We start from the raw sequence: 8675 nt of genomic DNA, 5'->3' as shown, positions 1-8675 counted from the left end.
GTCCCTTCCAACTCCTAACATACTGTGATTCATGATGTCTGAAAGCAAAAATCTGCTAGAGATAAGTATGAAGCATTTAACTAACCATAATGATTCAGAGGGTGAGTGGGGCTGGGGGGAAAGATCTGGATGTATATACTTCCAGTAAAGAAATGCATGCCTGCTTCTGGTCCCTGGGTACTTAAATGTCCTCTCTCTCTGGGATCCCTGAGCACTCCATCACCCAGTTGGGAGCAGAGCTGTTATCCCCACTTGTCAAAGGAGGAAATGAGTGCTAAAGTGACCTGACCATGCTCATGAGGCAAGTGTGAAGCAGGGAGAGGTAACCCAGTTCCCTTAAGTTTCAAGCTCACAGGTTACAACTCCAGGACCATTTTGCCTCTCCTATTTCTGATGTGGCAACTACCACTTTAGAAAAATGGATTTTTCCCCTCTTGCAGCTTGTTAAACACTTTTTCCTTTTGTGTTCTGTTCCTCCTTTCAAATGCCATCTGTGTAGTCTGTCTAAACCACCTCCATCCTCTCCTAGCAACCCTCTGCCTCCAGACTAACCCCTCAACCAACTCAATGTAATTTGCAGAGAAATTTGCAGCTGACTAGATGCCAGCTGGGCATGGTTCTAAAGTAGCTTTCTGAAAGAACCAGGCTCCAGTTCAGTGCCAGTCTGTGGCCTTTTGTCAGCCGCTCTGAACTGGGAGCTGTCCAGGGCTGCAAATGTATTTTCAGAAAGAGAAAGGACTTGGGACTGGTGACCCAACAGTGGCATTAGGAGAGCAAGCCAAAGTTCTGAGAAAACAATGGTGAGAAAAGGTCTATTTTAAGTCTTTTCTGAACTAGGACTACTGAAATAAGTAACAGAAAGGTTAAGCTAGAAAATACATTTCAGAACAGAGTATGAGTTGCAAAAATAGACATGCAACTGTGTTTTTAAAACAAGTAACTGGAAAAACCTATAAGCCTGATTGCAATGACAAAGAGCCATGAGTGACTTGTCCCTGCTGCTAGGACACTTACACATTTCCAGGCAGCTGGCCAGTGCAGGCAACCTACCCTACACAACACCCTGCTGTGTCTTGTATCTCTCATCTGGTTTAGACCAAGGGGGAAGTTTACCTTACCCGTGTCTCAGATGGTATGCGTATCCATGTTACATTCATATAGCTGTGTAGAAGATTAAGCTTTGCCTCAAGAGACAGAATCAAACTAAGGATGAAAAAAGAAAGGAACAGTCAAAAACAGCCTGAAAGAAAATGCAATCTTTCTTAACAGGGAGAGATGCAACAGCAGCATGAATTGTGACCATCAGCTGGAGACCCACCCGTGTCTTCTCCCATGTAACCAGAGAACATGAACAAAGCCCTCTGTTCTCCCAGTACTTCCACCACATATGACTCAGGACATTTTACTGCTTAACACTGAAGTTACAGAAAGGTCTTACTTGGCCAGTCTGGTGTTATCATTGTCATCTTTTCCCCACTCCCAGTCTTTCCCAGGATCGACCGCAAAGTGCAAAGGCAGTAGCTTGTGTTCAGAGTCAGTCAAGGGGATCACCGCTGAAGTAGAGAAGAAATAAGGATTGAGGGGGGCGGGGAGGAGGGGAGGGGGGGAACAAAAAGGACAAAAAATTATTTAGCTGTGAAAAAGCAGCAAAATTGGTTGAAGAAGGGCAGAATTTGTATGCTGCAGAATTGTCTCGTCCAGAGCACCACGAATTATTTATACCAAGCTCCATTTCCCTATTTTGATGTTTGGGCAATAGAAGAGGAGAGGGAGAGTTTAATACACTAATTGCTCCTGGAGTGAAAGATAGTCAGCTGTGGAGAAGGAGAGACCTCTGGGAGAACACCACCACCATTTCATAATGCCCAATAAATACTCCCTGGAGACAGAGCCATTAGAATAGCAGAAAGCAATAAGAAGTTGAAACGTTCCTGCCTGTTCCTTGCACAGATGGACATACTTGTTACTTATTTTGTCTTTTCAGTGTAGTACCTTTTTGTTTTCCACTGTCGAAGAAAAACACAGTTACAAGGATTCTGGACTCAAACTGTAAGTTACCATAATTGAGGAGCACAGATCAACAAATATATATGGGTTGAGAGGTCAGCCTGAGGCCTCTCTTGAGTGGAGTAAAAAGATCATTACTGCTCTTAGGTCCCAGCATTACTGTCTCGCTGGTTTTGCTCTTCTGTCCTTTCCCCTCTGTGCTAGGGCTCTGTCTTCTGACACATATCTGCACTGAATTACTGAAAATTGATTGCACTTACTGCTTATATGCTGTTTATAATATTTTCTGCAGTTCAGAAAGCATGTTGTCAAAACAAAGGTACAGTATTTTTGGTTAAATATTGTTCCTCACTTAGCAGCATGCAGGAAATTTAGTCTGCGTCTTAGATTAACGTGGTGAAGAAAGTATTTGATTCAGACAGTTTGATCCAAACTGCAGAAAGCTTATACGGTTTTTTTGTCTTTGCAGACTGGAAATAAGAGCAAACCTGTACAATTTCATGGAAACGCTGCCCTCTACTGCTTATAGTAGGTAATTCCTGAAATACTTTCCCCCGTTAACTGCAAACACTATATAGAACAGCTGGAGTCTAATCAACTTCACTTGCAGATACTGCTGTAAGATGCAAGCACAGAAATTAATATTGTAACGGAATTTAGCTCCTTAAATAAACTTAATGTGAATAAGTAGCCATTCAAAATACACTGTAAAGTGAGCTCCTGAAGCACAAGAACATAAGAAACACACAACAGGAGGTGAAAACTGAATAAAATTTTTAACGCTCCCTGGTGTAATATGAGGGCTTATGTGGCTGCATGCAATGAAATTATTGCAACAAAGGGGCTGGGATAACTCAGAACACAATTCACTGATCAGGTTTCCCAAGGAAAACACTTATTCTGCCAATTAACTGGATTACTGGTCAGCAGGTACTGACTGCATTTACAACTGACCTTACAACGCAGTAACAGTGCAATATATCAGCCTTTTAAAGGAAAAAAGCAACTCAGACAAGAGAAGCATTGTAAGTCTACAACAAAAAACTTCTGGTAGCACCTGACTTTAGAGATACAGCCTGGTAGGGAATCAGGAATGCGATCCTGAGGCAGGAGATGCTGAGAAGCCTGGACCAAAGCACTGTCAGAGAAGTGAATCAGTCTCTTTGGGATGTAAACCATGAAAAGTACATTTGAGTTTCTTTTCTAAGGACAGCTTGAAACTAACTAGTTTTCACACAGCTCAAGAATAATTTTTATTAACAAATTTTAAAGGAAACCTTTTTAAAGCTGGTTGTTTCTACGAATACTTGAAAATATATCTATTAAAAATGTTTAGTGATGCTCAGTTTTATTCAACTCTTAAAATCTAAGTACAAAACATAGCTTAGAGCTGATTGTCTGTAGCATATCACTGTTACTTAACTAGTGTACACATTATAATCATTTTTCAAATGCCGAGTTGAATAGAAACTGTGCATTAATTCTAAGGGATAGTCCGAGGTTGGTACAAAGCACTACCATCTCCATGCAAAAAGTATCTGCTATAGTAATGGAGTTTTAAAATTCTATCTTCACTACAGGAGATTTCCTCTCTCAGGGAATTATGTTTGATCACTGAGGTTTCTCGTAGGATTTTCCCACATTCCTGACAGAAAAGTATTTTAATGTTAGGACTGCAAGAAGGCTGCATCACATTCATTTCTCATGCAAACCCAGCAGATTGTAACATCTTCCTGGAACCCAGCCACATCAAAGAGTTTGCAATTTTGGAGGAGTAGTTCAGTTATGTTTGGTTTTGGATGCTCTGTAGCTGAAAATACACTATTTGAAACACAGCCTGCAGGTCCTAATGCCAGCAGATGGGTCACATCAAAAGGAACAGCAGCTGTTTTGTCCACCGCAGAGAGGACCTTCCTGCCATCCCTCAGTTGGGTGTATTGCCTTCTGAGGTGTGAAGTCAGTGTTTCACAGCACTCATCTTCATGCCTCAAGTGCCACTTTAACTACTTCTGAAAACATCAGTACAATAAAATGCTGACACAGATCATGACATACTGCTAAGAACCACTGTCTCACCTCTCACTTGTTATTGCAAACCGACTGAGGGAAGCTGTTTCACTGCTGACTGGCTGACAAAGGGTGGGAAGCTCCAAGTTCAATGAAGCAGTCTTAGGGGAAGTTGAGAACTGGTCTTTATTTTCCATAAAAAAAGATACAAAATATCTCCATAAATATAGCCTGCATGAATACAAAAGTATTTACAGGTTTTTATACAGATGTTGTGGATTTCAAATCAAGAGGGCCTTCAGTGACCATCAGAATGCCAGTTATGTGCTGGCAAAAAGATGACATGTCAAAATGTATTTTAAATCCTCTCCAGACAAGAGGATGCTAGCATACATGGTTAGAGTATAAACACTACAAGCTACAAACAGCCCGGCTATCAGAGATGTTCCTTTTAAGAAGTTGTAGCTCTAAGCTCTTCGCTGCATTCAGAAAGTGCAAAATCCAGCCATGTACCACTGTGCCAGTGTTTCCTGACTCTTAACAACTGTGGCTCTACCTTCCTCTGTGCCAAAGCTGCCAACATCTCTACGCTGACAAGGTAGAAAAAATAGGCATTATTAGAGCATCCTCGTGCCAATCTATTTCCTGTCACAGCATCTGAAGAACAGCAACAATGCTGTGTTAGCTGTTAGACTGCTCCAAGTCTCTAACAGCAACCAGCTTGGCAGCTGAAAGCCAAAGCATTCCCTTCATCCCAGACTTAATGCCAGGTACTCTCTGCTACTCCACAGAACTGAAGCTTGTGTATTCAAAGCTCTGCAGTAAGAGATGTAAAACTGGGTATTACAAAACAAATACTCTTTTGATTCAACAGCCCTTGTACTTAACCTGGATGAACTTATACATGAACAAGTTTATTTATTTATTTCATGTTACTGATGCTTTGCTGGGAAATTGGTAGCTTTTTTTCTCCCAGCACCTTTCCTGTGCAACTGCAGGTGTAGGAAAATCCCACACAAAGACAGTTTCTAACCACAAGAAATATATTTAACATCATTGCTAGCACTTGTGGGAGAAATCAAATATGCGACCTTGATCAAACCACTATTAAACCTTACAATGTGTCATTAACAGGAATACATAGCTTGTAATATTAGTAATATTTTAGTAGGTGGCACCACGGTGAATCACTGAATACTTGAACACATACTGAGAGGTAGGGTCAGGGCAGCTAACAGTGGTTTCCCTCACAACCTTTTATCAATCCTGTCACTTAGAGGGTGGCACAACAGCAAAAGGTTTGGTGGGTGGCAGTTGCCCTATCTGCACAGTTACTGTAGAGATAGTTAAGTTCTGTGTATTGAATCAAATTCTTTGCACACATAGGCTCTTGTAACAGCTATGGTAATGAAGTATTGTATGAAGGCAGACAGACGTGCCTGAAATAAATGAGGTTACTGACAGTATTCTGTTCTGAATTGTTAAAAAGGCAGAAATGGACTCTGGCTACTCCAGAAATTGTCGTCTTTTGCAATGAGCAAAACTCGGACCCAAAAAGGATCGAGAACAAAGACATGCAGGAATGTTGTACAACAAGACAACTCTATTCTACCCTGGTGAGACCGCATCTGGAATATTGTATCCAGTTCTGGGCCCCTCAGTTCAAGAAGGACAGGGAACTGCTGGAGAGAGTCCAGCACAGGGCTACAAAGATGATGGAGGGAGTGGAGCATCTCCCTTCTGAGGAGCGGCTGAGGGAGCTGGGTCTCTTTAGTTTGCAGAAGAGGAGACTGAGGGGAGACCTCATTCATGTTTATAAATATTTAAAGGGTGAGTGTCACGAGGATGGAGCCAGGCTCTTCTCGGTGACAAACAATGATAGGACAAGGGGTAACGGGCACAAACTGGAACACAGGAGGTTCCACTTCAATTGGAGAAGAAACTTCTTCTCAGTGAGGGTGACAGAGCACTGGCCCAGGCTGCCCAGAGAGGTTGTGGAGTCTCCTTCTCTGGAGACATTCAAAACCCGCCTGGACGCCTTCCTGTGTAACCTCATCTGGGTGTTCCTGCTCCGGCAGGGGGATTGGACTGGATGAGCTTTTGAGGTCCCTTCCAATCCCTAACGTTCTGTGATTCTGTGATTCTACAATTTGTAACACAGACGTATGTGCAGGAGGTGTAAACTTAGCAGCATGCTGACATTACAGTTCTGGCTGCAGCACATCATCAGCAACCATCAACAGCGAAACGATATCCTTAGAAAGGCTCTCCAAAACTCTTCATTCATATCACATTATTGCATTAAAATGGAGACTTTCATTTCTCATGAGGTGTTTCACATCATACCTCAGTGTACTGCTCTGGAAATGGTTCCTACATGAAAGCACTTTCCTAAGGGCCTTGAGACTGAGGGCTGTAAGGCAGCTGCAATGTATAATACAAAGGCCAGACCTTTTTGCCAGGCATCTACCTACAAATCCCTGAAATAGCCATGTGCCTCTCAAGGCTGAATAGTTGGACTGGATTGATTTTCCCATTGAACATCTGACATCTAGATCAACCTTTTTTTCCATCTCTGTCTTATGATTTGGTCTCCTCTTCACCAACACAAAGTCTGCCAATACATATGCTTTGTAGAGTATTTCCCATCTCACACAAGCTCATGTGAAAAACTCTCCACTCCTTCCAAGAAGCATGACTTCACTAGATGTCAGATTCTTGCATGAAGATGTCTACAACAAAGTCCGTTGTTCAAGAGTTTCTTTTGTCCTTTGCATCATTTTAATGAACATCTTTCTCTCTACTTTGCACAGCTGCAGCATGTTGACTGTCTCATAAGCACGGAAAATGCTTAATACATCCAAAATCAGATGAAATGCACATAGGATTAGGGAATTAAATGAAGGATATTTAGTTCCTGCTCTCTGGGAAGGAGGAGTAAATGAAATTCTCTCAGGAGATCTCAACAACCAGCACACATTCCATGTTTACTTTACAGATATATGCATTCATAAGGGATTTCAAACACCTCTGCAGTGCCACCAGAGGAAAAAAAAAAAAAAGGAAGACTCATACCTAACAGCAAAACTTCACTGTATTTTTCTAAAACCTCACCATGTTTTTGACAAAACGCTTTTGCCTTCCCCATAAAAGGAGCTGTCTGTTTTGTCCCAAATAGATAAATATACAAATCCCTGTGTTTAAAAAGCAGTTAAAAAACGACAAGAATCTTTAGTAAAAACTTGAAGATTTTTCCATTACATGAGTTTTCCATAGCAATCTGGCTCACCTTATTTTCCAAATACTTTACTAACTCAAACTAACGAAGGTCTGCAGGAACTCAGAAGCGCAGTAGGTAACTATGATTACACCTATTAACATATATGGAACTGCCAGAAAAGGTTTAAGTGCCAGACAGTGATAGCACAAAGATTAGGACTGAAGAATTCTTGGCTCCCAGTCTTGTGATTAGGCCACTTAGACTCTTAAGAATGCAGCAATAAAATTTAGTGGATATTGTTTCTTTTCTGATAGATAAATACCCCTACAGGTAGAGGAAAGTACACTTTGTGCATCGTATTCGATATATACCCTTGAGCTGCTCTGTTTATAGCGTACCTTGTTCTCTCTGTTGATCTTTCTGTTCCATGGAAACAAGAGCAGAGAAATGGGCCTGATCATAGGCTAGCACAAGAGGTGAGCAATGGCATCGGTTAGGTAGAACTTCAAGTGGCAAATAAATTCCTCCAAATGGTATAGGTGCAAACGCTGCAAAGAAAAATGTGGGCTTGTTTTTCAACTGTCAAAGAACAGACAATAACGTTGGTTCTACTGTATGTAACAACTGTGCTACAACATTTTCAGAGCTCCATGAGAGCAGCCTAAATTGGAGTAATCAGTGCAGAAAACAGTCATAACAAAAGGTAAAATTTCTGTATAGAAAACATCAGGAAATATACCGAGAACAATAATGAAAACATGCTGCTATTATGCATATTTTCCTTGCTATAATTGTTTACTAGTGAGGATATTACTGTCTTACAACAAAATCTTGATGACTCTCACATGCAGACTGGTACCTTCCTGTAACACTCTAGGTAGATGGGTATTTTCTGATAATCACCAGCAAATACACCATCAGTTCTTTTGGTAACATAGGCTGCTCATGTCTTGCGTTAACAGATTTCTATAAGAAACATTACAAACATGTTTATAGTCCACGCATTCACACACATCATATACGTATGAACGCGTATATGTGTGTATATATAATAATGATGAGGACAGACTACAAAAATTCTACAAGTAGAGCTGGAATGGGATGCTGCATCCGTAGGGGCAAAGCTCTTTCCTTTGAGAGATTCTACACTTGTTTATACATAATAATAGGAAAAAACAAGTTTAGGCAGGAAAATTCTCTCAACATGTTTGCTTCTGACAGATTATTTTTCCTTTTGCTGTGAAAATAAGAGTCCTTATTGCTGAAATATTTCCAAAATGACCATAACGAAAAGTAAACCCAAGCAGCGTACTGTCTTGATTAGAGATTTTTCTTTGAAGGGGTCTGCTGTCTCCAGACTTTGAGATGAACAACAGTATTGTTTTTGAGGCATTAATCTATATTTTGGTCAATCTATCCCAATCTGACCAAGTTATTAGTC

At 40.9% G+C, this 8675-nt stretch overlaps 1 long non-coding RNA gene across 1 annotated transcript; it reads right to left on the bottom strand.

Annotated features, from left to right (window-relative positions):
• Window positions 1-1150: 1150 nt before the first annotated feature.
• LOC104544223 lies at window positions 1151-7731 on the bottom strand. The gene is made up of 3 exons (XR_728166.1): window positions 7633-7731; window positions 1439-1553; window positions 1151-1203 (listed from the first exon to the last, which is right to left on the bottom strand). It is a non-coding gene; the product is annotated as an uncharacterized LOC104544223 (long non-coding RNA).
• Between the last annotated feature and the right edge of the window lie 944 nt (window positions 7732-8675).

Source organism: Mesitornis unicolor, unplaced genomic scaffold (genome assembly GCF_000695765.1).
Source record: "Mesitornis unicolor isolate BGI_N332 unplaced genomic scaffold, ASM69576v1 scaffold47, whole genome shotgun sequence".
Taxonomy (NCBI): Eukaryota; Metazoa; Chordata; class Aves; order Mesitornithiformes; family Mesitornithidae; genus Mesitornis; species Mesitornis unicolor.
The sequence above is the reverse complement of the archived record's forward strand: the minus strand, read 5'-3'. Positions and strand labels throughout refer to the sequence as shown.